The 27,412-nt window shown below is 41.5% G+C and overlaps 1 long non-coding RNA gene across 1 annotated transcript; it reads left to right on the top strand.

The window, feature by feature from the left end:
• The first annotated feature begins 6,270 nt into the window (after nucleotides 1–6,270).
• LOC120910439 lies at nucleotides 6,271–25,205 on the top strand. The gene is made up of 2 exons (XR_005741531.1): nucleotides 6,271–6,346; nucleotides 24,904–25,205. It is a non-coding gene; the product is annotated as an uncharacterized LOC120910439 (long non-coding RNA).
• The last annotated feature ends 2,207 nt before the right edge of the window (nucleotides 25,206–27,412 follow it).

Here is a 27,412-nt window from a genome sequence, read left to right as displayed (position 1 = left end):
GGAGGCAAGTGCTTTGTGAATACAGTACTTGCCTCACTATCTTACGTCGGCGTAGTGCAAATGGGGTGCGCTACGCCGACCTAAAGATAGGCGGCTCTACCTGAATCTGGCTAATAATGTCTAATCTTTTCTCGTTATGTAGAATAATCTTAGACTAATAAAGTTAAGGTTAAGCACGTTCGATAGACCCAGATTGCTATTGCCAGCGTCATGTCAAATCTCCTATCTATATCAAACTGTTGTAGCGACGAAAACGAAAATAAAGCATTTTTTATGTCAGATCTTTTGAATTTCGGATTCTGCACGTTCGTTTTCGTTTTTGTTAAATCGATAACGAAAATACCCAAAATTTGGACGAAAATGCATTCGGACGAAAATGAATGCACATGTCTACACAATATTGACTTTTTATATTACTGAATAAATTATATTTCTACCTTTTGGTTTCGTACCTACATTTGGTTGCCTGTAAAATCCCATTTTTCTTAGTGGGACCCCCATTTTCTATTAGATGTTCTAGTTATGAAAAAGTATATATAAAGCAAGAACTTTTTTTTCAGTTTGGCTAAATTATGGAAGATTTAAAACCACATTCTTTTTTATTTTTTTACCATCTGTGTCCCATTGTGAGGTCCCATAGACACAACAGTTGTGAGAGAAATGCCCTTGGAGACAGTTGCCACCAGAACCAGATGGAGGAGATGGGACTGGAGGAGGAGGACATGGAATAGAGGACATGGGACTGGAGGAGGATAAGGAGATGGGATGGAGGAGATGTGTCTGGAGTCGGAGGATGTGGGATGGATGAGATGGGACTGGAGGATGAGGAGATGAGACTGGAGGAGAATAAGGACATGGGATGGAGGAGATGGGAGTGTAGGAGGATAAGGACATGAGACTGGAGGAGGAGAAGGAGATGGGACTGGAGGAGAAGGATCACCGTAGCTGTACGGCGGGCGCTTTAAGGAGTATAGGGTAAGCGCGCGTGTCGTGTCCCAAAGGAGCATACCGCGATGTCCGCCGGGCACCAGCGATCGCTCCTGACAGAGCAAGAACGGGGATTTGTGTGTATAAACACACAAATTCCCATTCTGTCAGGGGTGAGGCGACTGATCTGTTGTTCCTAGCATATAGGGTTAACAATTGGTCTCCTCCCCAAGTCAGTCTTCTCCCCCCACAGCTAGAACACACACTGAGGGAACACATTTAACCCCTTGATCGCCCCTAGTGTTAACCCATTCCCTGCCAGTGATATTTATACAGTAATCAGTGCATTTTTATAGCACTATTCACTGTATAAGTGTCAATGGTCCCAAACAAGTGTCAAAAGTGTCTGATTTGTCTGCCGAAATGTTGCAGTCCTGCTAAAGATCGCTGATCACTGCCATTACTAGTAAAAAAAACAAAAAACAAAAAAAATGCCATAAATCTATCCCCTATTTTGTAAACGCTATAACTTTACGCAAACCAATCAATATACGCTTTTTTTATATATATATATATATTTTTTTTTTACCAAAAACATGTAGAAGAATATATATTGGCCTAAACTGAGGAAGACATTTGTTTTTGTTTTTTTAATTTTGGGATATTTATTATAGCAAAAAGTTAAAAATATTGTGTTTTTTTCAAAATTGTCGCTCTTCTTTTGTTTATAACGCAAAAAGTAAAAACCGCAGAGGTGATCAAATATCACCAAAAGAAAGCTCTATGTGTGGGAGTACAGTGTCGCATGACCACGCAATTGTCAGTTAAAGCAACACAGTGCCATATCTCAAAAATGGCTTGGTCAGGAAGGGGGTACATTTTTCCGGGGCTGAAGTGGTTAAAGCAAGCGATCAAATTATTTTTTTGATCTTTTGCTTTTAAAGGTAAAGAAGAGATTTGAGGTCTTTTTGACCCCCAGATCTCTGTTTAAAGAGGACCTGTCATCCTTATTTATATTACAAGGGATGTTTACTATTCTATTACAAGGGATGTCTACATTCCTTGTAATAGGAATAAAAGTGATAAAAAATAAAGGGAAAGTGTAAAAATAAAAAGTAAAATAAATAATAATAATAATAATAATAATAATAATAATAAAAAGTAAAAGTGCCCCTATCCCTCCATGCTCAGGCACAGAAGCAAATGCATATGTAAACAGTATTTGCACCACCCACACGTGTGAGGCATCGCCCAGAACATTAGAGTGAGAGGAATAATTCTAGCGCTAGACCTCCTCTGTAACTATAAACAGTTAACCTGTAAAGAAGTTTACAGTGTTGCCTATGGAGATTTTTAATTACCATAGTTTGTCGCCATTCCACCAGCTTGCTCAATTTTAAAGCAAATACGGTGTGACATAAAAAATTGCAATGATTGCTATTTATTCCCTAGGGGCTCTGCTTAGAAAAAAAAAAGTATAATGTTTGAGGGTTATAATAAGTCATTTTACAGCAAAAATTACTGTTTTCAACTTGTAAACAAAAAGTGCCAGAAAAGGCTTGGTTGGCAAGTGGTGATACTGTGGTGTGTTTTTAAAGGGACACCACACAAGACATTTTCTTATATACTGTATTTGATTTGTCTTACCATATATTTTAAGATACTGCAGTCTGTCTGTGATAGGTCTGCTTGGGACACATTTACCCAAATAAAAACTATACAGGACATCCTTTTTTTTTTACAAGTAAAGTACCACATTTGTCTTATAATACAGTAGTATGCAAAAGGTTAGGAACCCCTGACAATTTCTATGATTGTCATTTATAAATATTTGGGTGTTTGGATCAGCAATTTAATTTTGATCGATCAAATAACTGAAGGTCACAGTAATATTTCAGTAGTGAAATTAAGTTTATTGGATTAACAGAAAATGCGCAATATGCATCAAAACAAAATTAGACAGGTGCATAAATTTGGGCACCCTTGTCATTTTGTTGATTTGAGTACCCGTAACTACTTAGCACTGAATAATTGGAACACACAATTGGTTTGGTGAGCTCATTAAGCCTTGAACTTCATAAATGGGCACATACAATCATGAGAAAAGGTATTTAAGGTGGCCAATTGCAAGTTGTTGTTCTCTTTGACTCTCCTCTGAAGAGTGGCAACACGGGGGCCTCAAAACAACTCTCAAATGACCTGAAAATAAAGGTTGTTCTACATTATGGTTTACAAGCTGTCAGTGTCCACTGTGAGGAACATAGTGAGGAAATGGAAGACCAAAGGCACAGTTCTTGTTAAGGCCAGAAGTGGCAGGCACATAAAATATTGGATAGGCAAAGGTGAAGGATGGTGGGAACGGTCATAAACAGCCCATGGACCACCTCCAAAGACCTACAACATCAATTTGCTGCAGATGGTGTCACTGTGCATCCTTCAACAATTCTGCGCACTTTGCACAGGGAGAAGTTGTATGGGAGAGTGATGCGAAAGAAGCCTTTTCTGCACACATGCCACAAACGTAGTTGCTTGAGGTATGCAAACACACATTTGGACAAGCCAGCTTCATTTTGGAATAAGGTGCTGTGGACTGATGAAACAAAGATTGAGTTATTTGGTCATAATAAGGGGTGTTATGCATGGTGGCAAAACAACACAGCATTCAAAGAAAAACACTTGCTACCCACAGTAAAATTTTGGTGGAGGTTCCATCATGCAGTGGGGCTGTGTTGCCAGTCTCAGTACTGGGAATCTGGTTAAAGTTGAGGGTCGCATGGATTCCACTCAATATCAGCAGATTCTTGAGAATAATGTTGAGGAATCAGTCACTAAGTTGAAGTTACGCCGGGGCTGGATATTTCAACAAGACGACCCAAAACACGGCTCAAAATCTACTCGGTCATTTATGCAGAGGAACAAGTACAATGTTCTGGAATGGCCATCCCAGTATATCATCCCTGAATATCATTGAACATCTGTGGGGTGATTTGAAGCTCGGCAAACATCAAACCCAACTGAACTGGAGATGTTTTGTAAGGAGGAATATCCAAAATACCTTCATCCAGAATCCAGACACTCATTACAGGTTATATGAAGCGTCTAGAGGCTGTTATTTCTGCTAAAGGAGGCTCTACTAAATATCGATGTGATTTTTCTGTTGGGGTGCCCAAATTTATGCACCTGTCTAATTTCGTTTTGATGCATATTGCGCATTTTCTGTTAATCCAATAAACCTCATTTCACTACTGAAATATTACTGTGTCCTTCAGTTATTTGATAGATCAAAATGAAATTGCTGATCCAAACACCCAAATATTTATAAATGATAATCATGGAAATTGTCAGGGGTTCCTAAACTTTTGCATACGACTGTATCTGTCTTCCCGTTTCAAGGCATATCTATACTTACTACTATATGTATCATGTGATTCCAAAATTGATAGCAACCAGTGTCTGCCTCGCTACTCCCATCCTTTTAATTATGGAACACAATTTCACTGCAGGGCTGTAGTAAAACAGTAAAAAAGCCCACCCCGGTGAATTGGATTAGACCTATCACCTCATTTTGATATATTTATGGAGCATATATATCAAATCTCAGTTTCATCCCGATTTCCACACATATATATGTCCTGTTCACAAATGAATAGCCCATGAACTGTTGGTGATTGTTGCATGTACAGTATAGTACCATTTTTGTTAATTATTTATTACTGGTATAAAATTGGAAAAAAAAAAAAAAAGTTTTTTTTTAAAGCATTATGATGAATTATCATTATTGTGATTTTTCTTTTTACTTCATAAAAATTGTAAATAAAAAAAAATTGGTTAAAGAATTATGATGAATTACCATTATTTTTATTTACTTACCGTATTTATTGGCGTATAACACGCACAGGCGTATAACACGCACCCTAACTTTAAGAGGGAAGTTTCAGGTAAAAAACTTTCCACAGCCCCCTGCGTATGAATGAATGAATGAATGAATGAAAAACGTATATAGCGCGGCACATGCGAACTGAATCGCCTCTGGGCGTATAACACGCAGATACAGTTTACCCTCTATTTTCAGGGTAAAAAAGTGAGTGTTATACGCCAATAAATACAGTATATAAAATTGTAAAAAAAAAATAACAAAAAGCTTTTGTTCAAAGCATTAGGATGAATTACCATTGTTATTTATTTTTTAATTTAATAAAATTGTAAAAAAAAAAAAAAAGCCTTTGTTTAAAGCATTATGATGAATTACCATTATTGTTATTTATTTTTTACTTTTATAAAATTGTAAAAAAAAAAAAAAAACTTTTGGTTAAAGCATTTGGATGAATTACCAATACTGTTATTTATTTTTTACTTATTATAAAATTGTAAAAAAAAAAAAAAGCTTTTGTTTAAAGCATTATGAAAAATTATCATTATTGTTGTTTACTTTTTACTTATATAAAATTGTACAAAAAAAAAGCTTTTGCTTAAAGCATTAGGATGAATTACCATTATTGTTATTTATTTTGTACTTTTATAAAATTGTAAAAAAAAAAGAAGCTTTTGTTTAAAGCATTAGGATGAATTACTATTATTGTTATTTATTTTTTAATTTAATAAAATTGTAAAAAAAAAAAAAGCTCTCGGTTTAAAGCATTATGATAAATTATCATTATTGTTATTTACTTTTTACTTATTATAAAATTGTAAAAAAGAAAAAAGCTTTTGTTTAAAGCATTATGAAAAATGTTATTATAATTTTATGAAATAGTTGAATAGTTGTAGTAGTATTTTTTTATGCTTATAATTAACCTCCTCCTTCTTCTCGTCATGATGTGTGAAGGTATAGTAATTATTTTTGTAGTAAATAATAATCCAACGTTCAGCATCAGAAGGCCTTACAAAATACGTTAAGGTGATGTAGATTTCCCTTCCTCTATAATCTCAGCTTTAATGATCACAATGAACTCTGCATGAGGAATAACCCACAGGCATCAGCACATCGCACGTCGGTGTTGCAGATCATTTCTGCTACGTCTGTGAATGGAAGTGGCAGCAGTTTCACTCATGCGCGCCGTGGAGGTTTCAAGGGCAACGCGACGAATGTTCACCTCTTTTAGCCACTGATTGAAATGGGGTTGGTGGGGGTTGGGGGGTGGGGGGTTGTACTTGGTCCCCTGCCGCCCAAGGCAGAATTATCACAGTCCATATCCCAGCCTTCTGCATTGTCAGCCACCCCTCTCTCTCTCTTTCTTTCTCGCTCTCTCTCCATCTCTCCTTCCTTAGCATCTGTTTGCTAAGAAAAAAAAAAAAAACAGGTAAAATAAAAGATCCATGTAAAATTCAATTTCCTCTGAATCTCTTTCAGAGACGAGGCTGGAGATTGAGTAGATAACCCCTGCAGTAATTGCCTGAACCCCTCCTGTTTGTTGAAAAGGTGAGATCCATTTTTCAATTACCTATCTGCTGTGACAGTGTCAGGCAAGCGAGCTTAGAGGAAGAGGAGAAAGGGAAGGGAGGAAGAGAGAGCGAGGCAGCCAACAAGCGCTTTTGTGTCAATCCCTGGAAAACGGGAGGCAGGATAGATGCGGTCACAGCTCCTACCATCAATATCCTCTAATATAAATGTCAGTGATGCCATTTTACCCACAGCCATTTCCCACACTGCTGATTACATTATCGTATAATAGAGGGGAGCCGGTCTCGCTTCTTTTCTCTCTTAACCCTCCTTGCGGTAATGTGTCAATAGCCTGCCTCCATGAAGCAAGTCAATTTTCTGCAGGCTTGGCAGTGGTATAAATCTGCCGGCTATCTGGAGAGTCAGGGATATTTATATACACTGCCTGTGTGTCCTCAGCAGAATTGAATGATTTTCAGCCCAGACTCAATAAGGGGAGAATTTAAAGCAGTCCCAAAGCTTGGCTCCCAGTAACAGCCTTACACGTCCATTTTCTTTACCTTAACAGAAAAAAGGAGAATTATATCTGGATTTATATGACAAGTGTGGCTACCAAATGGTGTAAGATAAGTATGAAGAAAAAATAGTGCAATTCAATGTTTTGTTCTTGTTCCCGAAGCCTTGGGAGACGTGCCAAAGCCGCTATGATATGGCTCATTTCTGAAGCTTGTGTAGGCCGAGCTTTGGTAGAAATCGATGTGCTCTTACTTTTGCTTCAAACAAAAGCTTGCGGATTAAAGAGGACCTGTCACACTGCAGACATTATGTAGTCTGAGCCAAGGCACAGATTTTAAATAACAAACTATAAGAATAAGGAGTAAAAATGTTTGGGATCGCTGACTGGCATTAGATCCAAAACGGTACCAGGGTATGGAGTATGTGGCACCCAAAAAATACCATCATCAATTAAAAGGATAGATTTGGAAAGAATTTAGGAATGTGGAGCTCATGATTGTCCACTAGCTACTCTTTAGCCTCTTCACTGTGGCATTAGAGGCTGGAATTGTGCAAATGGACAGATTATGAGCTATAAAGAAACATAAAAGAGCGACGGCAGAAAAAAGACCATGTGGGTCATCAAATCTGCCCCACTTATATATTTTTTCACTTTTTTTGTCTGAGTATTGATCCATGTTTGTTCCAAGCATATTTAACCACTTCAATACCAGGCATTTTCACCCCCTTTCTGCCCTAGCCAATTTTCACGCTGTCACGTTTTGAATGACAATTGCGCGGTCGTGCGACGTGGCTCCCAAACAAAATTGACGTCCTTTTTTCCCCACAAATAGAGCTTTCTTTTTGTGGTATTGGATCATCTCTGCGGGTTTTTTATTTTTTGCGCTATAAACAAAAAAATACAGAAATTTGGAATAAAACTATTTTTTTCCTTTTACTATAATAAATATCCATTAAAAAACAAAACAAAAAAAAACAAGTTTTTTTTCTCAGTTTAGGCCGATAAGTATTCTTATTAGTATATAGTAAAAATCACAAAAAGCGTATAGTGATTGTTTGTTTTTGTTTTTTTTACTAATAATGGCTAGTAAATAACGTCCCTGGCTCTGTAACTGCCAATCGCGGGTACCTGGCGGACATCGCAGCTGCCAGGAACGCGCATCGGCACCCAAGTGATGCGTGCGCCCGCCCCTAGCATCCGGGATGCCCGAGGACGTCATATGATGTCCACCCAGGATGGCAGAGCCACCTTTGTGGCCGTCATATGACAATAGGCGGGAAGTGGTTGAATCCACTTACTGTTGACTGACTCACTAATTCTATTCCAAGCATCAGATACTCTTTCAGTAAAATAATATTTTCTAAGGTTAATTTTGATCTTTTCTCCTGCTAGTTTGAGCTCACATCCCAGTGTTCTTAGCATCATGTAAAAAATACTGCCCTTCTGTACCTTATTCACACCCTTAGCCTGCATTCATAACTGAGCAGAGCGTATTCCAGGTGATTTTGAAAATGTAACGAACAACAAGAGAAGGGCACACCGACCAGAGCCTCGGCTCTGAGGAAGAGGAATTTCCCTCGAAATGCGTCAGCCTAGCCATCACGGTGGCAATCTGGTCTCCTTGCACTTTGGAGCTTTCCTAGAGGTGATTGGTTTACATTGTGTTTTGACATGCACATTTACTACATACTATTGTTAGTATTCTGTGTATCACTTTTCATCCTTGAATAAATGGTTTTAATGGTATTGCACTAGGTTGGTGCGCCCTTCTCTTGTTTTTTGTTTCTTAGTACCTTTGGATACCCATGGTCCTGAGAGGGCAGAAAGACTCTAGGCATTGGCAATACGGATAAGGATACTATTATTTCCTTGGAGCAAACCACCTGAGCGCAGGAGAATTACTTTTTTTTAATATAGTGTATTGTGCACTTATAGGCATTCCGATTGAAGTTTATGGGATCAAAAATGCCTAAATAGACCCCAAAAAAAGCTGATGTACTTTTTCGAGAGCAAGGTCGAGTGTAGTGCGACTGAGCGTACAAGTGTGAACATAGAGTCTTTCTCCACAAACAAAAATGGCCGATGGCCAGTTGCACATGCCTGGTAGTGTGTGTTTGCGGCTCCGCCTTACATGTTTCTTTATACGTCACGTCATCAGGAGCCACCTGATGACGTTGGTCATCTTTGTTTCTATGGGAAGGCTCTTTGGCGTTCCTTACACATGCTTTAATATTTGGTATTGTGTAAGTGCATTCTTAGCCAATAAATTCTCTTTGTTTGCAGTTTTTACACTATGTGGAACATTTCTTCATTACATGTATCCAATTGCAAGCTTCGATCCTCTTGGTTTAAGTTGGATTACTGTGAAGTAAGTGTTAACTACAGAGGAGGTTGTGACTTGACCAATTAATATATTTTTGGCTTTTCCATTATGTTGTTTTCACTGATTAAATGAGTGCTTATTGACCACTCTCATTAGGGGGTCACAAGCATTCTGTTAAGCCTTGCATGAGAGTGGAAGGTGACACCTTGACTACCTTTAAATATTCTTTTTTGGACACATCTTTCTTTTACGTTTTGAAGTCACATGTTTTATTATGCTTTATTATATCTTTTAATTGTGGTGGTTATAATTAACTTTCGTTGGGTACTGATGACGGCTAATATCAACTTTTCAGAAAAAAATTCTTACTTATATGGTATTGTAAGCTCTGCACTGTTGGTGTATATTTTGTGTTAAAGTGGATGTAAACCCACTCTCATCCTTTCTAAACTTCTGCCATGGTGCTGATCTATAAAGATATAGATGCCTCCTGCATGTATACTTACCTGTCAAATGTCTCCCCTCTGTCTGTTATAAGAACTGAAAAACTGCAGATTCTGTGGGTGGATCTGTTGTCTGGAGCTCGGTGGGTGGAGTCGTGTTGCCAGTATCAAATGGACACTTTTCCAGAGATTTAGGGGCAAACAAATGAAAAAGACAGACAACTGCTCCAAAATGATTATCTTTAGCTAGATTCACGTACCTGTGCCTAACATTAGGCAGGCGTAGCGTATCTCATATACGCTACGCCGCCGTAAGTTAGAGAGGCAAGTGCTGTATTCACAAAGCACTTGCGTCCTAAATTACGGCGGCGTAGCGTAAATATGCTGGCGTAAGCGTGCCTAATTCAAATTGTGAAGAGGTGGGCGTGTTTTATGTAAATAAAGCATGACCCCACGTAAATGACGTTTTTATCGAACGGCGCATGCACCGTCCGTGGACGTATCCCAGTGCACATGCTCCAAATTACACCGCAAAGACTCATTGGTTTCGACGTGAGCGTAAATTACACCCAGCCCCATTCACGGACGACTTACGCAAACGACGTAAAAATGTAAAAATTTGACGCGGGACCGACGTCCATACTTAACATTGGCTGGGCCAGCTTTTTGTTGAACTAACTTTACGCCTGAAAACGCCTTACGTAAACGGCATATTTTTACTGCGACGGGCAAGCGTATGTTCGTGAATAGGCGTATTTCGCTGATTTACGCATTCTAGGCGTAAATCAGCGTATACGCCCCTAGCGGCCGGCCTAAATAGATAGCTAAGATACGACGGCGCCCGCAGTCGTATCTTAGCTAGATTTAAGTGTATCTCAATTTGAGAATACACTTAAATTTACGACGGCGCAGATTCAGAGTTACGACGGCGTATCTACTGATACGCCGGCGTAAACCTCTCTGAATCTGGCTAAGGATGTACCAATCTCACCTTTATTACAAGTAAAGTTAACATGAGAAAATTCTGGGGCTGCTTTTTTCTGTTCTGTAGGTTAACAGAAGAAAAGGGATACCAGATAAAGGTGGACATTCCCTATGAGTATAACCCATGGATGATAGAATGAGAGACAGTGACTCACAAGGATACAAGCAGCACAGTTACTGATTTATGACGCCATCAAACACCGCAGCTAAAGGCAGCATAATCTGTCCTGAGTTAGGGTCCTATGTACAGCAATGCTGCTTCTGAGGATTGCCAATTGATTCCAAGAGCCAGTAATGTCAGGGTGAATAATTTACTAATAGGTAAGAATGTTACTGAGTATATAACAGCGTTTACACTAAAGTTATACAATTATAGCGTTTTTTTTTTTTTTAAAGGGGATTTAATAGAAATATTCCTTTGGTTATGGAAAATTTCTTTGCATAAGCATGTAAAAATGGATAAGAGAATGTATTCCCATATACATATAATATAACATACATGCATTTTTTTTCCTGTGTTCATTCTTAGCCTTGAGCATGGTAGTACAGGCAGTCCCTCAGTTACGAACGGGTTAGGGACTGTAGGTTTATTGTTAAAGTAGAGTTCCACCCTCAAATTTAAATTTTTTTACCAAAAAAACTAAAATAAAATGAAAAAAATAAATAAAAAATGTTACTTACCAGAAATAGCGGTTGCTATGCGGAAGTCCGTAATCTGCCTCTTCATCGTCCGCGACAGGTCTTCTTCCCCTGCCCTACACGCGGTGTCTTCTAGTAAATAGGCCCCCTGCCTTCTGGGAACTGTGTGTATCCCAGAGAGCAGCTGGCCCATTCACAAAGCGCCGCACGGGTCACGCATGCACTGTAGGAAACGGGCAGTGAAGCTGCACGGCTCCACTGCCTGTTTCCCTTACTGAGGATGGCGGCGCTGGGAGCTGCCAGGACCGAAGGATTTGCGGGCGCGTAGGACAGGTAAGTGTCCTTATTTAAAGTCAGCATCTACAGTGTTTGTAGCTGCTGACTTTAAAAAAAAAATCGCGGGTGGAATCCCTCTTTAAGTCGAATATGTATGTAAGTCAGAACAGCATGCGCAGAACGGCAGATACGTCGTTTTCCGATGTTCCGTCGAATGTGCCGCCGTTGAGCGCAGAATGGCCCGCCGTTGTGCGCAGAATGGCCCGCCGTCGAAAAGGTTCTGTCAAATATGCCCACTGTCGAAAAGTGGCCATGCAGCCTCCCGTCCGTAAGTAGGAGTTGTTCGCAAGTTGGATGTTCGTAACTCGGGGACTCCCTATAGTAGTTTTAAGTAGTAAGGAGTAGTAAGTAGTTTTTTTTCTGGTCCACACAATACTCCATACCCCCATTATATTCTTTTACATTCTTCTGATACAAGTCATTAGAGGTTTTGTTTGAATGATAAATGCATCTTTGCCATTCTGAAGCTTCCCTCCAACCACTTTGCATATTATTTTATATATACTGTGATTCTGTACTTGCCAAATATGATGCAAAAATCTCCCTCTACTGAGTATGGTTGCATCCATTTTAATGCCGTGTACACACGACCGTTTTTCATGATATGAAAAATGTTTTTTTTTTTTTTTAATGTCAATAAAAACGATCGTGTGTAGGCTCCAGAGCATTTTTTGCGACGTGAAAAATGGCCATTAAAAATTTAGAACGTTTTTCACGTCGTAAAAAATGGTCGTGTGTAGGCTTTAACGACGTGAAAAAAACGTGCATGCTCAGAAGCAAGTTATGAGACGGGAGTGCTCGTTCTGGTAAAACTACCGTTCGTAATGGAGATAGCACATTCGTCACGCTGTAACAGACTGAAAAGCAAGAAGACTGAAAAGCGCGAATCGTCTCTCACCAAACTTTTACTAACACGAAATCAGCAAAAACAGCCCAAAGGGTGGCGCCATCCGAATGGAACTTCCCCTTTATAGTGCCGTCGTGCGTGTTATACGTCACCGCGCTTTGCTCCAGCATTTTTTTTTTCACGATCGTGTGTGTGCAAGGCAGGCTCGACAAGAATCACGTCGAGAAAGACTTTGTTTTTTCTAGAACAAGAAAAACGGTCGTGTGTACGCGGCATAACTGTGGGCAGCTGAAGCTGCTGCCTGTTCACTTCCTGCATTTACACATACACACACCTCCAGCTCTGCAGCTCTCATTGGCACTCTTATGATTTACCTACCCCATCCCTCCCTTCCTGACAAACTCTCACTAGCTTGAGAGAGAGCTGTGCATGATGTCATAAGCCTAGGCTAATGACCAGACAAGAAACAGGAAGTGGGCTGTATAAGGCATTTACTGGCAGAAAAAAATGTGTTTTACTATCCAAAGTTAAAACAACAAGAGCGGAGGATTAAATAGATGGAAAAATAAAAAATGACTGAAGTTCTGCTTTAATCACAGCATTTAAACCATAAACCACTAATTATACCAAATAATACTAAATTACTAAATAATACAATTATAACGTCCCATATTCCATATAATGAAGCTTTAGAGAGAAAGCCCATTTATTAATAACATCCTTCAAATGCTGCTTGTAGCTATCATTTATCTTGTGCAATACTGTCCAAAACAAAGTCCATGCAAATTGTGCAAACCAAATTCTATTGATCAAGAGAAGATCATTGAAGACCAATTTATGGTCAATAGAATTTGATTTGCACCATTTGCACGGAGCACTTTTTTGGACAGTATTGCACAAGATAAATGATAGCTGCAAGCAGCACTTGAAGGATGGTATTAATTAATGGACTTTCTGTTTAAAGCTTCATTATATTGATTATGCACTATAGTGGACATTATAATTGTATAATTTAGTAAATTAGTATTATTTGGTATAATTTGTGGTTGATTGTTTAAGCGCTGTGATTAAGGATGACATTTTTACAACCACTTTAAACTACTTCCCACCCATAGGACATCATATGACATCCTGTACTTGAAGTGGAGATATCGGCATACAGCTGCAGACATCATCCTGGTATCTTTAGTTTAAGCCGGTGATCCCCTACAAATTACAATGTAGGGGAAAGCTGATTAGCCTCTGGGTTGCTTCTACAGGCAGCAGGAGGTGACATCTCTGGGCTCTCCCGTGTGATTGGGGAGCCTGGGATTTGAGTCAATGGCGCCGGGTTACCACAGAGCTGGCCATGGACTGGATGGTCCCCGGCCATCTCAATGACTCTGGGAGGCCAGAAGCGGCGTCATGGCGTAACTTCCGGCTCTGGCAGGTGTAGACAAGTTGTGTTTTATTTCATGCTTTCCAGGGTAGAGGAGAGATCTGGGGTCTTATAGATGTCTCCATAAAGAGGACCTGTCAGGCCTTATTTCTATCACAAGGGATAATTCCTGGTGATCCTGACACGAAGGTCCTTGTTTAGGCACCTGATAGCTAGACGGTTGGAGAAAAAAAAACAGGCTCTCAGTGGCTTGCTTAGAGGCTCAGCTAACAGCCAGCCTAGGCATCTGTAAAGTCGGGATCTATCCCCAGCATGGACCAACTGAATGATGTAAGCCGACAGTGGACTGTAGCCCACCGTCAGCTGAAAACGGAACTAACTGCACTCTTGTGATCTATACAAGTACAGTCAAAATAGCTTTGACCCTACTACTTCTTTGACTTGTTGTCCCCCTGCCACATGTGCCTTTGGGTGGAGAATAGCTACATTGTTAAAGTGGTTGTAAACCCAACCAGAAAACTTGCACCTACAGGTAATCCTAGATTAAGGCTTACCTGTAGGTGCAAGAAATATCTCTTAAACCTGCACGGTATAGGAGATATTTACAGTCATTACAGGCGCCGATGTCTACGGCGCATGCGCGCCGTATACAACGGTGCAGTCGCACAGAAAGTGCAGTTTTTCTGAATGGCATAACTTGGGTTAATGCCGTTTTCCCACGCATGCGCGGGGATCTGCCGATCCCAGTGCATGCGCGGGAGTGACATTATCGCCGCTCCGGCCAATTACAGGTAAACAGGAAGGGCCAGATCCTCAAACGAATTACGCCAGCGTATCTATGGATACGCCGCGTAATTTCAAAGTTCCCCCGTCGTATCTCTATTTTGTATCCACAAAACAAGATACAACGGAATCTGGGCTCGATCCGACAGGCGTACGTCTTAGTACGCCGTCGGATCGTAGGTGCATATTTACGCTGGCCGCTAGGTGGCGTTTCTGTCAAATTTCGCACTGAGTATGCAAATTAGCTAGATACGGCGATCCACGAACGTACGTCCGGCCGGCGCATTTTTTTACGTCGTTTGCGTTCGGCTTTTTCCGGCGTATAGTTACCCCTGCTATATGAGGCGTATCCCATGTTAAGTATGGCCGTCGTTCCCGCGTCAAATTTTGAAAATGTTACGTCGTTTGCGTAAGTCGTTCGCGAATAGGGCTTTGCGTAAAATGACGTCACAGTCGTAAGCATTGGCATGTTCCGGTTTAATTTCGAGCATGCGCACTGGGATATCCCCACGGACGGCGCATGCGGCGTTAAAAAAAACTTCATTTACGTCGGGTCACGACGTATCAACATAAAACACGCCCCCATCACATACATTTGAATTGCGTGCCCTTACGCCGCCTAAGTAACACTACGCCGCCGTAACTTACGGCGGGAAATCTTTGAGGATACAAAAAAAAAGTAAGTTATGGCGGCGTAGTGTATCTGAGATACACTACGCCGGACGGAGAGAAGCGCCGCGCTTCGTGGATCTGGCCCGAAGTATCTGCTAGGGGACATGGCGGCGGGAACGAGGAGGACTTTGGGGGCTTCGATTTCAGTTTAGTGCCACATAATGAGCTAGTATGCTATGCATACTAGCTCATTATGCCTTTCTTTTGCAGGTTTTTTCCCCCCGGGGGGGTTACTTCCTCTTTAAGGCATGGCTCACTGTTTTTATTATAAAGCCAATGATGGACTGGGTGCATGAGGACAAGAATGGTTAAAAGAATAGGCTGGAGGATAATAATGAAATGATGATAATGAAAAAAGTGAAAATAGGATTTCTCCAAGACATAAGACAATTGCTTACGATACACATTGCTTAAGCAGATGCCAATCTGTTTTTATAATTTATTAATAAAGAATGCACGTTAATATTGGCAACAGTTCATATTTTCTTCATGCAGTTTTTCCCGACAAGGATATGATGAAGACCAGACCCATAAAATGTTGTGATTGTGGATAACAGTCATAGTGTGGCCTTTCACACATGGAAGTTCCTACATCCCCAAACTGGTACAACGGCGGGTAATAATTTTACATACACTCATCGGCATTTATTAGGTACACCTGCCTAGTACCGGGTTGGACTCCCTGTAGCCTTCCAAATTGCCTTAATTCTTTGTGGCATAGATTCAACAAGGTGTTGGAAACATTCATATTGACATGATCGCATCACGCAGTTACTGTAGATTTTTCGGCAGCACATCCATGATAAACCAGTCTGCCCATTCTCCTCTGACCTTTGACATCAGCAAGGCATTTTCCTTCACACAACTGCCACTCACTGGATATTTTCTCTTTTCCAGACCATTCTCTGTAAACCCGAGAGACTGTTGTGCTTAAAAATCCCAGTAGATCAGCAGTTTCTGAAATACCCAAAAATGCAATAAATCTATCCCCTATTTTGTAGATGCTATAACTTTTGCACAAAACAATCAATGAATGCCTATTGTGATTTTTTTTTTACCAAAAATATGTAGAAGAATACGTATCGGCCTAAACTGAGGAAAATAATTGTGATATTTATTAAATTAAAAAGTAAAAAATAATGGGCTAGATTCAGTAACACTTACGACGGGCGTATCAATATATACGCTGTCGTAAGTCTGAATCCGCGCCGTCGCAACTTTAAGCGTATGCTCAAAATGAGATACGCTTAAATGTTGCTAAGATACGACCGACGTACGTGTCCTACGCCGTCGTATCTTAGGGTGCATATTTACGCTGGCCGCTAGGTGGCGCTGCCGTCAATTTCAGCGTAGAATATGCAAATGAGCTGGATACGCCGATTCAGAATCGTACGTGCGCCCGGTGGATTTTTTTTTACGTAGTTTGCGTAAGGCTTTTTCCGGCGTAACGTTACTCCTGCTATATGAGGCATAGCCAATGTTAAGTATGGACGTCGTTCCCGCGTCGAATTTTGAAAATGTTAGGTTGTTTGCGTAAGTCATTCGCGAATAGGGCTTTGCGTAAATTACGTTCACGTCGAAAGCATTGACTATTTGCAACGTGATTAGGAGCATGCGCACTGGGATAGGTTCATGGCCGGCACATGCGCCGTTAGTGAGAAACGTCATTTACGTGGGGTCATGTTTTATGTACATAAAACACGCCCACCTCTTGACAATTTGAATTTGGCACGCTTACAGAGCAAGTGCTTTGTGAATACTGCACTTGCCTCTCTAAATTGTGGCGGCGTAGCGTAAAAAACATACGCTATGTCCCCCTACCTGAATCTAGCCCATTGTGTTTTTTTCAAAATTGGCGCTCTTCTTTTGTTTATAGCCTAAAAAATAAAAACTGCAGGGGTGATCAAATACCACCAAAGGAAAGCTCTATTTGTGGGAAAAAAAGTACATCAATTTTGTTTGGGTGCAACATCGCACGACCGCGCAATTATCAGTTAAAGCGACACAGTGCCATATCGCAAAAAGTCCTCTGGTCAGGAAGGGGGTAAATTCTTCCGGGGCTGAAGTGGTTAAAGATGCAATGAGGTTAGAGAATCTATCCCGATCCCTTTCTTTCAGGCCCTTATTAGCTGAATTTTTATGTTTTTCACAGAAAAAAAAAAGACAGTCTAAAAATATTTAAAGTGACAGTACACTATTAGTGGTCGGGGTACACAGGAATGTAAACACCCCCGTCCCCTGCCTATTGCAGCCTATAGGGTGGTGGTTTGCGGGTGCCAAAAAAGCGCAGCTCAAACGTGCATTTTTGCCACCCCCTAACCGCATGTCTAAATGAAGCCTTAGTACTTAGCAAGGCCTAATGATGCATCCTATAAACAGAGTGCTGTGTTCTTCAATGTTTACACATTCCGATGTGTCAGCTGTGTATCCCTACTACCCTTTAAACATCATCTAATAATGTGAAAATGATTAATCTATAGCTTTGTTTGTGCATAGGTGATTTGCTAATGCCATGTGCCGCCTCCTCTCTCTTTCTTAGAGGGACACAGCAATTGTTTTCAGTTGCAAGCAAATTAGTGGAGAAATGAATGATTAATTGCAGCTCTCCTTCCAGATGCCATATTGTCACTAAACCACTAGGGGGAAACCCCCTCTTGTCTGGGAGCTACAACATTCTGCTAAAAATAATAGAAACATGTATTATGTCTTTCCTGAGTCTCTCAGTACAGCTGTAAGGCAATTCATCTTTTTCCTTTCCCTTTTCACTGGAAATATTGTAATAATATTTTATTATTTATAATTGAAAAATAATGCATGCAGTTAGGTGATTGAAGTGATATACACTTTCCATATATCACACAGCGAAATGTGCTGTCAGCTCAGGGACCATCACTTGGAGTCTCGTTCTCATTGTGGATTTGTTCATTTAAAAGCATCTTGAAGATCACAGCAGGAGGACGGAGATTACACAGTAATAATCAGGGGCATTGCTAGGTTTGTGAAAGACCTGAGGCACAACTGGGCACTCCAAGGACAAGAATGGCGCGGCTATGCGCACCACAGCGTACAGTGCATGTGGCCTCACCGTGCTGACAATTAAAGGGGGCATACTTAAATAGAACCTGTGTCTACTTCCTTACAGCATACATATGCCATGGTCCTTATACCCACAAAATCTGCTTTACCACTTGAGCGCCAGATGGTTTTACCCCCTTCATGACCAGGGCCTTTTTTTCTATTCAGTAGTTGTACTGCGCTACTTTAACTGGCAATTGCTTTGTAATGCAACACTGTACTCAAAATACATTTATAGGGGCAGATCCACAAAGAGAGTACATCGTATCCCACGTCGTATCTTTGGTTTGAATCCTCAAACCAAGATACGACGGCATCTGGGTTAGATCCGACAGGCGTACAGCTTCGTACGCCTTCGGATCTTAGATGCAATACTTCGGCGTCCGCTGGGTGGAGTTCTCGTCGTTTTCTGCGTCGAGTATGCAAATTAGCTATTTCCGGCGATCCACGAACGTACGCGCGGCCATCGCATTCTCTTACGTCGTCTCTAGTCGGCTTTTTCCGGCGTATAGTTAAAGCTGCTGTTTTGCGGCGTATAGTTAGACTTGCCATGTTAAGTATGGCTGTCGTTCCCGCGTTTCATTTGAATTTTTTTATTTTTTTGCGTAAGTCGTTCGTGAATCGGGATGGACGTAATTTACGTCCAGGTCAAAACCAATGACGTCCTTACGACATCATTTAGCGCAATGCATGGCGGGAAATTTAGAGACAGGGCATGCGCAGTTCGTTCGGCACGGGGACGCGCTTCATTTAAATGAAACACGTCCCCTACCCGCCCAATCTGAATTCCGCGCCCTTATGCCGCTTGAGATACACTACGCTGCCATAACTTACGGCGCAAAATCTTTATGGATTCGAACCAAAGCCAGGTAAGGTACGGCGGCGTAGGGTATCTCAGATACGATGCACCGGGGCAGATCTTTGTGGATCTGCCCCATAGATTTTTTTCCACAAAAATAGCGTTTTCTTATCATGGTATTTGACCCCCACTGTTTTTTTTATTATATAAATGAAAAAAAGGCCGACGTTTTTTGGGGGAAAAAAACATATTTTTTACTTTCTGTCACAAAACATATCTAATAAAAAAAAACATCTTCATAAATGTAGGCCAAAATGTACTCTGCAACATGTCTTTGGTAAGAAAAAAGCCCTACAAGTGTAAAATAATTGGTTTGTCTGAAAGAGTCTACAAACTATGGTGTGTGTGTGTGTGTGTGTGTGTGTGTGTGTAGATGCTGCATCCACCTAGGTAAGTTTGATTGTTGAAAAATAATAAATCCCTTCTCTTTTAAAGGTGGTTATTCTATCTTCAGTCTCATCAGTAGAAAACCTTCAACATGGCTGTGGCTAAGACTAGGGTTGTCCCTATAGCGATACTAGTATCGGTATCGGGACCGATACCGAGAATTTGCACAAGTACTTTTACTCGCGCAAATGCTCCTGATGCCTTTGCCGATACCAGAAGTCAGCGGGCGGAGTCAGCGAGCGGAGGGCGGAGAGCAGAACACGAGTCCTCAGGCGTTGCCGGTGTAGTAAAAAAAACCTTGATTAATGCAGAAGCTCAACCGTATCACTTCCTGTGTGGCTTTGTCACAAAACAGCTGATTTTGGGGCTCCACTGCACCTATACCGCGCATGCGCAGATGCTCATTTCAGTCAAGGAAAATAATAGACTCGAGCGGGTGGGCGGAGGCGGTGCGAGTTGCTTAATTACATCATCGGCAGCACCGCCTCCAGTCCAGCCCCTAAAACGCTCCTAGCCTGCTCTGGAGAAGGGGGCAGGCCCCCTTGCAACTTAGAACTGTGTATATCAATGGGACCAAGGTCAAGTGACAGTAGCGGCTGGTGCTTGGGGGGGGGCACAAACAAAACTTAAAAATACTGAAACCCCCCCAATCAATTTCAGCCTCACTGTGCCAGTCAAATGCAGCCACTTATGCCCGTCATCCACAGCCATTTGTGCCCATCATATGCAGCCACTTATGCCAATCATATGCAGCCACTTATGCCAATCATATGCAGCCACTTGTGCCCAGTATATGCAGCCACTTGTGCCCAGTATATGCAGCCATGTGTGCCTATCAAATGCAGCCCCTGGGTGGCCGGGGGAGTCCGGCGATCAGCTGTTTTGTGACGTAGCTTCTGCATGAGTCTAGTTTTTTTTTATTACACCGGTACACTGGTAGTGCTTGAAAATCTGCAACACCCATCTTGGTACACCCTGCACTTGGCCACAGTATGCCAGCAGCGGACATCTTGTTACACCCAGCCCATGTAGTTTGGCTGAGTGTAACAAGATGTCCGCTGCTGTTTTATTGAGGCCGAGTGCAGGGTGTACCAAGATGGGTGTCAGAGACAGCATAGAAAAATAAATCCTCTCCTCAGTCTTCTGCCTATAAGTGCCAGACATCATTCAGTGACATCTGTTAGTGCCCATCCAGCCAGTGCCCATCCAGCCAGTACCACTGCCAGCCATCAGAGTGTGCCACATATCAGTGTGTGCCACCTATCAGTGCCCATCACCTATCGGTGCCCAGCCATAAGAGTGTGCCACCTATCAGTGCTGCATAATCAGTGCCACCTATCAGTGCTCATCACTCAGTGCCAGCCAATCAGTGCCACCCATCAGTGCACATCCATCAGTGCGTGCCACCTATCAGTCAGTGCCACCTATCAGTAATGCTTAATCAGTGCCACCTATCAGTGCTCATCAGTGTTGCATATCAGTGCCACCAGGTTTGAAAAGTGTCACATGACATTAAAAAGTATCGGTATCGGTGAGTACTTGAAAAAAATGTATCAGTATTTGTCTTAAAAAAGTGGTTTCGGGACAACCCTAGTTAGGACCCACTTGGGGGTCAAAACATTTCATAGTTGTTGTAGGCAAAGGTGACTACAGCTCAAAGAAAGTGCAGGATTTTAGTTGCAGCAAAACATGATACATTGTTGCCTTTCAGCAGGTTTCATTAGTTTTAGCATTCTCCCCTACTGGTTGTAATTATAGCCACAGTGGGAGGGTCTTCAAGAAAGTGGAGCAGCTACCAGTTTGTAATCCTAAGAGCAAGTAGTGTAGGTGTGTTTAACCCCCCTGGCGGTATTCCCGAGTCTGACTCGGGGTTACATTTCTGTGCTACGATCGGTAACCCCGAGTCAGACTCGGGCTCGCCTCGCTGAATCCACAGGCATGGTTTACTTACCTTGTCTCTGGATCCAGCGATGCCACCGCGCTGTGTGAGCGAGCGGGTCCTCTGTGTGCCGCCAATCTCCGTTCCCTGTGACGTTACGACGCACGGGGGCGGAGAACGGTGACAAATTCAACAAGGAAAACAAACATCTTACATACAGTATACTGTAATCTTTTAGATTACAGTACTGTATGTAAAAAATACACACCCTCCCCCCCCTTGTCCCTAGTGGTCTGCCCAGTGCCCTACATGTTCTTTTGTATAATAAAACTGTTCTTTCTGCCTGCAAACTGTAGATTGTCCATAGCAACCAAAAGTGTCCCTTTATGTCAAAAATGGTTTTAGAGCAGCTAGAAAACAGCGATAATAAATTATAATCACTTGCAGAATTGTGCGATAGCGATTTGTGGGGAAATTCGTCATTAAAAAAATGAAACAATTCTGCAACTGAGCAAATTTCAGTGATTTTGAGTTGATTACATTATTGAATAATTGTTATTATAATTATATTATTATTTGTTAGAATTATTTATAATTATATTATAATTTATAATTTTGTTTTTAAAAAAATGTCATACCCGGGATGCCTACTAGACTCTTGTTTGGTCAGATTTAAGTGAGTTATTCCTAAAAATTACAGGCCTACAGTATAAAACACCAAATTTCCTTAAAAATAATGGTCCTGCTTTCAGCACCTAAAATCTGAAATAATCATACCGCCAGGGAGGTTAAGAGAGAGTGTTAAAATCATAGCAAGCTTTCTATTTCTACAAGAAGAAAGGTTTTAAAAACGAGGATTTTGAGAGCTTCAAATCCAAATCCCTCTTTTGTGGGCCCTAAAAATATTGTGAACTCTAGACACAATGAAGTTGATTTACTAAAACTGGAGAGGGCACAATCTGGTGCAGCTCTGCATAGAAACCAATCAGCTTCCATGTTTTTGTAAAAGCTTAATTTTACAAGCTGAAGTTAAAAGCCGATTGGCTACCATGCACGGCTGCACTAAATTTAGCATTTTCCAGTTTTAGTAAATCCACCCCAATGTCTAGATGTATCTAATGAAGAATTCATCCAGAGACTGGATTTTAACAAGTGAAGAATTAATAAATTATTTAAACTTGATGACAAGAATTAATTTACCTTTGAAAAGGCCGACAAGGTGAACCTATACATTATGTATCATTCTCAAATGTGTTGCAATGCAATAACACTAAAAAGCAAATAAACTATAAAACATGCTTCAAATATTTCTTCTACTTGTGAATGTAATATGTTAGCCTGCAGATCAAGTTATGCTTATACTGTGATTCTCCTATGAGGATGAAAGATGATAGTTATTACTTAATTTGTCAACAGTGAAGAAAGTAGTTTATGAAGTTGCTTGTCAACACCCCATCTTCTGAAAGGATATATTGACCTCTAAGTACAGTAGCGGACAATGTTTTATCTGGACTGGTAGCTCTGCGCAAACACATTAATGGGCACCTGAGTTTGTCATATAAAACAATGCCAATGTAATATTCAACAAAGCAATTACTACTGAAACTTAAAGGGGTTGTAAAGGTACAATTTGTTTTTCCTAAATAGCTTCCTTTACCTTAGTGCAGTCCTCCTTCATTTACCCCTTCTTTCCATTTTGCCTTTATATGTCCTTATTTCTTCTGAGAAATCCTCACTTCCTGTTCTTTTGTCTGTAACTCCACACAGTAATGCAAGGCTTTCTTCCTGGTGTGGAGTGTCGTGCTCACCCCCTCCCTTGGACAACAGGAGAGTCAGGACACTCCCTACGTTGCAGATAGAGAAAGGAGCTGTGTGTTAGTGGGCGTCCTGACTCTCCTGTATTCAAGTGAGGGGGCGAGCACGACACTCCACACCAGGGAGAAAGCCTTGCATTACTGTGTGGAGTTACAGACAGAAGAACAGGAAGTGAGGATTTCTCAGAAGAAATAAGGACATTTAAAAGCAAAATCAAAGGATGAGGTAAGTGAAGGAGGACTGCACTAAGGTTACATAGTTAGTTACATAGTTAGTCAGGTTGAAAAAAGACACAAGTCCATCCAGTTCAACCACAAAAAAAATAAACAAACAAAATAAAAAAACACAGTACAATCCCATACACCCAACTCCCAGGGCAGGACTTAGGGTGGTGGGGGCCCCTGGGCTTGAGGGTTGAAGGGGCCCCCTGTAGCCGAGAATTGGGGGGGGATCGAAGATGTTGAGCGAGGGGGGATCATAGTTGTTGAGCGGGGGGGGGGGGCGAATTCGAATTGAAGTTGTTGAGCGGGGGGGGCGCATTAAAGTTGTTGACCCGGGGGGTTGCCTCTCACCTGTGCACGGAATGTATGGGCTCTCCTCCCTCCAGCAGACATCCACACACCACTCCGGTTCCTCCTGGGGGGGGTTTTTCAGTTGAGCGGGGGGGAGTGCCTTTCACCGGTGCTGACAGCTGGGGCCACAGACTGTCATTAGCCCGGCTGTCGGCTTTCTTCTCTTCAGCAGCCACAGTCCTCCACACACCGCTCCGGTTCCTCCTGCTTCCATGCTGCCTCCTCTTGCAGTGCGGGAAGAAGCTGTCTGTGCGGGAAAGTCCTGCAGAATCTGTGCGTGTTGGGAGGTATGCGCAGGGCCGCCATTAGGAATTTTGGGGCCCCTTACACAGCTTAAGGCATGGGCCCCCTGGAGCAGAGAACCAGGGGGCCCCCCAGCAACATAAGACTCGCCCACCAACAACAGATCCCATACGAGCAAAGAAGAACTCCCCAGCAACAAAAGACCCCCTTCCTCCGCAAAAATAGATCCCCACCAGCAACAATAGATTCCCCAGTCGCCAGCAACAAAGACCCTTCCCCCAACAGTACATCTCTCCCAGCAACAATTAACCCCCCCCCCAGTAACATAAGACCCGCCCCCAGCAACAATAGATCCCCTACGAGCAACAGAAGAACTCCCTAGCAACAATAGATCATCTTTCTCCGCAAAAATAGATCCCCACCAGCAACAATAAATTCCCCAGTATCCAGCATCAATAGATCCTCCAGCAGCCAGCAACACAGAAAACCCACCCCAGCAAAAATAGATCCCCTACAAGCAACAGCAGAACTCCCCAGCAACAATAGACCCTCTTACTCTGCAAAAATAGATCCCCTTCAGCGACAATAAATTCCCCAGCAGCCAGCATCAATAGACCCTTCAGCACACCCCAGCACTTCTTGTCAGTGCATACATTCAGTGCTAGAGGTGCCGATTCTGCATTCCAGCTGAAAAAAAGCCCTGGCTGCAATAAACACAATATGATTACATTCGTATAGTATAAATCCCGGTCCATCAAATCTATTTGCTTTTCTATGTGTACAACTAGGGCATTTGTATAAAGTGTACAATTATTGTCATCATCTGTTCTTTGTCCTCAAATAGGTACTAAGACCCACCAAAAATGGGGGTGAAGAAGAAAAAGAAAGAAAGAGAGGAAGAGAAATAGAGGAGAGGAAGAACAAGAAGAAAAGAAAGAGTGTCATGAAGTGAAATGCACCAATCCTTTCCACCCATTCTAGGAGTCCAACATTCTAGAACTATTTATTGTTCACCAGAGATGTAGTCCATGGGTCCCATATTTTTTTCAAATAAACGTAGCCAATAACTTTTTAATTGCCACTATCCACAATTATTTAGAAGTTATTGCTATTCTGGCAGCTAAGAAAATAAACAAATTCAGTTTTCTTTTAGGTTTTGGTGCTTGATATATGGGTTGATCCAAAAGAATTTGCCAGTGTGTTTTTTTTTTTTTTAGGTTCATCTGGGTTAGAGAGTTAATAAAGTTATACTTGGATCCAAAACTCTTTAATTTTCAGGCATGTCCACCAAATGTTATACTTCAAACCCTCTTGCTCACATCCCCTGAAGGAGGATAAGAAAGAAGAGGGTCCAGGGATATAGTAAGCTATTCTCGTAGGTACCATGTGCCGCCTTATGAGAACTTTATAGTTAGCTTCCATAATGGAAATGTTTATGTATGATCTGGAAATATTAGGAGCCAGTTTATTCCATTCATGTCTCAACAAAACAGTATCACATACGGGACTTTTGGTCCCTTATGAAAAATGTAAGGCACTGGAGTTTGTCACGATTCAAAAAATGCAATTTTAAGGCTTGACATGTTGGGTCAGCACAACTAAGCAGGTATTCTAGGATCTTAAGAACATTACATTCTATTGTTACATAATGGCATCTTGGTATGCTGTTATATATACAGTAAATACTGTCTACAAAAGACATCAACTCAATAAAAAAAAGAAAAATCTCTATAACTGGGCAATCTATAAACTTGTCTTAAACAGCAGTGTACCTTTGTAATGGGAACACCTTTCCCCTTTCCAGGTAGGACCTGAGTCTTGTAAATGAAGTGTTGTGTTGGCATATACTGTACATGTGCACACAAATTATCAACGCAAGTTCATATGATGAAATATAGGTACCAATGCACACTATAAGTAAACCTACTAAAGAACTTTATAACAGAAAAAAGTTCCAAAAGGATATTGGAGTAAGACCAATTACCATTTAAGTGAACAATAGAGCCTAATGTATATAAACCCACTAAAGGAAGAGCACACAAGATCAGCAAATGAGCAGAACAGCAAGTAGACCAGATATAAAAGCGGAGGTCCGCCTAAAAAAAAAAAAAATTAAAAGCCAGCAGCTACAAATACTGCAGCTGCTGACTTTTAATAAATGGACACTTACCTGTCCAGGGTGCCTGCGATGTCGGCACCCGAAGCCAATCAATCGCTCGGCTCTCGGTTGCCCTCGCTGCCATCCTCGGTGAGGGAATCAGGAAGTGAAGCGTTGCGGATTCACTTCCCGGTTCCCTACTGTGCATGTGCGAGTCACGCTGCGCATCCTCACTGGTCTTAACTGTCTTCTGGGACCTGTGTGTTTCCCAGAAGACAGCGGTGGGGGGGGCGGGAGTGGCGTGACCACCGCGGAAGTCTATGCCCGGAAGTGGGTGCATATACCTATATTATACAGGTATCTGCACCCCCTCCCCCCTGAAAAGGTGCCAAATGTGACACCGGAGGGGGGGAGGGTTCCGAAAAGTGGAGGTTCCATTTTTGTATGTTCAAAGCTTGCGATATTTTTTTTATAACCTAACCCTGCTTTAAACGTCTCCACAACTTCATCCCTGACCTGTCTGGTGTGTTCCTTGGCCTTCATAATGCTGTTTGTTCACTAAGGTTCTCTAACAAACCTCTGAGGGCTTCACAGAACAGCTGTAGTTACACTGAGATTAAATTACACACAGGTGAACTCTATTTACTTATTAGGTGACTTCTGAGGGCAATTGGTTCCATTTGTATTAATGGTATCAGAGTAAAGAGGGCTGAATACAAACGCACGCAACTATTTTCAGAAATGTATTTGTCAAAAATTTGGAAAACCATTTATTATTTTCCTTTTACTTCACAATTATGTGCCACTTTGTGTTGGTCTATCACATAAAATCCCAATAAAATACATTTAAGTGTTTGGATGTAATATGACAAAATGTGGAAAATTTCAAAGCAACAGTCTTATTTTAACTCTCAGTTTCTCAGCAGCACATACCCTCCTTCCCATCAACCTCCCCCTTCACTGGCCATTGTACAGCAGGGGAAACATGATATTGACAGTTCCAGAGGTGTTAGCTTCTGAAGAGACCTATTTTTCTTCATCACAGTAGAATTAGACATCAAGGGCAGCATTTTTTCCCTAACTTCAAAGGTTTTTCTTTATTCTTTCTTGCCTATGCGAGAAGGGTGCCCCCCTCTCAGATCATGTGTATGCTTTGGGTCTTTGCAGATCCCTGCAGCAAACCTAAGCATGTACAGATTTCTCACACATGCCTGAAGACAGAACAAGTCTTCAAGTCCCAAACCTCACCATTTCT

This window comes from Rana temporaria, chromosome 8 (assembly GCF_905171775.1).
Source record: "Rana temporaria chromosome 8, aRanTem1.1, whole genome shotgun sequence".
In the NCBI taxonomy this organism is placed as follows: Eukaryota; Metazoa; Chordata; class Amphibia; order Anura; family Ranidae; genus Rana; species Rana temporaria.
Note: the sequence above shows the minus strand (reverse complement) of the source record. Positions and strands in the feature narration are given on the sequence as shown.